The sequence below is a fragment of the Neomonachus schauinslandi genome, chromosome X (assembly GCF_002201575.2).
Source record: "Neomonachus schauinslandi chromosome X, ASM220157v2, whole genome shotgun sequence".
Lineage (NCBI taxonomy): Eukaryota > Metazoa > Chordata > Mammalia > Carnivora > Phocidae > Neomonachus > Neomonachus schauinslandi.
This window is the reverse complement of record NC_058419.1, coordinates 31,236,056-31,238,575: the sequence shown is the minus strand read 5'-3', so window position 1 is coordinate 31,238,575 and position 2,520 is coordinate 31,236,056. Positions and strand designations below refer to the sequence as shown.

The following is a 2,520-nucleotide window of genomic DNA, read 5'->3' as shown; positions in this document are numbered from 1 at the left end:
GACTGAGGGTTCTAGAGGGGAGGGGGGTGGGAGGTTGGGTTGGCCTGGTGATGGGTATTGAGGAGGGCACGTTCTGCATGGAGCACTGGGTGTTATGCACAAACAATGAATCATGGAACACTACATCTAAATCTAATGATGTAATGTATGGGGATTAACATAACAATAAAAAATTTTTTTAAAAAAGATCATGACAAGGGTTAAAAGAAAAAAAAAATCATTACACTGTAAAACAGAGCAATGCTATGCCCAATCCAACAAGACAGGATCATAATCAAATGCCATTTAAAATAAAGAGTCATGGGGACACCTGGGTGCCTCAGTCATTAAGCGTCTGCCTTCCGCTCAGGTCATGATCCCAGGGTCCTGGGATCGAGCCCCGCATTGGGCTCCCTGCTCAGCAGGAAGACTGTTTCTCCCTCTCCCACTCCCCCTGTTTGTGTTCCCTCTCTAGCTGTGTCTCTCTCTGTCAAATAAATAAATAAAATCTTAAAAAATTAAAAAAAAATAATAAAGAGTCATGGGGCACCTGGGTGGCTCAGTTGGTTAAGTGACTACCTTTGGCTCAGGTCATGATCCCAGGGTCCTGGAATCGAGTCCCGCATCGGGCTCCCCCTGCTCTGTGGGTAGCCTGCTTCTCCGTCCCCCTGCTTGTGCTCTCTCTGTCAAATAAATAAATAAAATCTTTTAAAAAATAAATAAATAAAATAAAATAAAGAGTTATGGTGCTTGCTTTGGCAGCACGCATCCTAAGATTGGAACAACACAGAGAAGACTAGCACGGCCCCTGCACAAGGATGATGCACAAATTCACGAAGTGTTCCATATTTTAAAAATAAATAAATAAAATAAAGAGTTATGAAAATGGAGTATTTTTATTGTTTAATACTAAGTCTTGGATGGTCAGAAAATCATTTGAATTATTAAAAAATTCAAAAGTAAATCAAAATTCAAGGCAAGACCTATGATTTTTCTGTCCATGCTAATGCATGTTGTTAACTATTTTAAAACTTATTCTTCTTATGGGCGCCTGGGTGGCTCAGTTGGTTAAGCGACTGCCTTCGGCTCAGGTCATGATCCTGGAGTCCCAGGATCGAGTCCCGCATCGGGCTCCCTGCTCAGCGGGGAGTCTGCTTCTCCCTCTGACCCTCCTCCCTCTCGTGCTCTCTGTCTCTCATTCTCTCTGTCTCAAATAAATAAATAAATAAATCTTTAAAAAAAAAAACGTATTCTTCTTAAATGTAAGGGAAGACACATCTCTGAACATTGAGCCCTAGTATGTCAGTTTCCAAACAGTTTTCTGATATTGCTTCAATATTGGCTGCATACACTTTTATCCTGCCTCTAAGAGGTCAGTGGTATAGTATGGTCTAAGGTTTTCAACGTTGTTTCCAGAGCTTAAAATTTTCAGGTCAACCAGCAGATCTAACAAGTGTCTGAGTCTCATGGGAGGCAACCTTTTTTCATGTTGCTTGTGTCCATGCTTGTAGAAAAGGAACTCTTATTCCTTTGACTTTCATTTTGGGGTTTATAAAATGAAGTCAAAGTAAGAGGTGATGTCAGCATGGACAGAGATATAGAGTGAGATTTCAACATCAGCCCTTCATTAGGAGCAAAATCTTCCAGATTGGGCTAATCTGGAGAGGAGGTAATCACTTGATATGGAGTATTTTCTGGGTCACCAGAAAGGTCCCTCACTTTTAAAAAATTCTCCCTGGAAACCAACCTCCAGGACTCTTTAGAGATTCCTTACTTTGCTTTAAGTCATTGCATTTCTAGAAAGTAAAAGGCAAATACCTCTTGGAGAAATAGTACATTAGCTGTAATCAGTAGAAACTAGATTCTTTTGAACATGAAGGGATATGGGTGAAAATGAATATTTGACACAGATATGACTTCCTAAAGAGCATGGGCGAGTTTGGGATCATGCAGAGCTTTTAAGAAAGCTACATGACAGGGGCGCCTGGGTGGCTCAGTCGGTTAAGCGTCTGCCTTCAGCTCAGGTCATGATCCCAGGGTCCTGGGATGGAGCCCTGCATCGGGCTCCCTGCTCAGTGGGGAGTCTGCTTCTCCCTCTCCTTCTGCCACTCCCCCTATTTGTGCTCTCTCTCTCTCACTCAAATAAATAAATAAAATCTTTAAAAAAAAAAAAAAAGAAAGCTACATGACAGCATAAGAGCATTGGGCGACTAGACCAAAGGGCATCTCGTGGGAGGAGATGAGGCCACACGCTAGTTTCACAATTTTGCCAAAGGCCATCCTGCTTCCAGACATACAAAACAGAAAAAATACTGCCTAACTGTAACAATTCTACATACCTTTCCTAAAGATATTCTTGGTATTGGAATAATTTTTATCTTTAGCTCAGTAAGACTAGTCAAGATTAAAATGTAAAAACAAATGGGGCGCCTGTCTGGCTCAGTCAGTAGAGCATGCGACTCTTGATCTCAGGGTTATGAATTTGAGCCCCACGTTCAATGTAGAGATTTCTTGAAAATAAAATCCTAAAAATAAAATGTA

The 2,520-nt window shown here is 41.2% G+C and overlaps 1 non-coding gene across 1 annotated transcript; it reads left to right on the top strand.

Moving 5' to 3' along the window:
• Window positions 1–725: 725 nt before the first annotated feature.
• LOC123323466 lies at window positions 726–832 on the top strand. Its single transcript, XR_006539411.1, has one exon. It is a non-coding gene; the product is annotated as a U6 spliceosomal RNA (small nuclear RNA).
• Window positions 833–2,520: the final 1,688 nt, after the last annotated feature.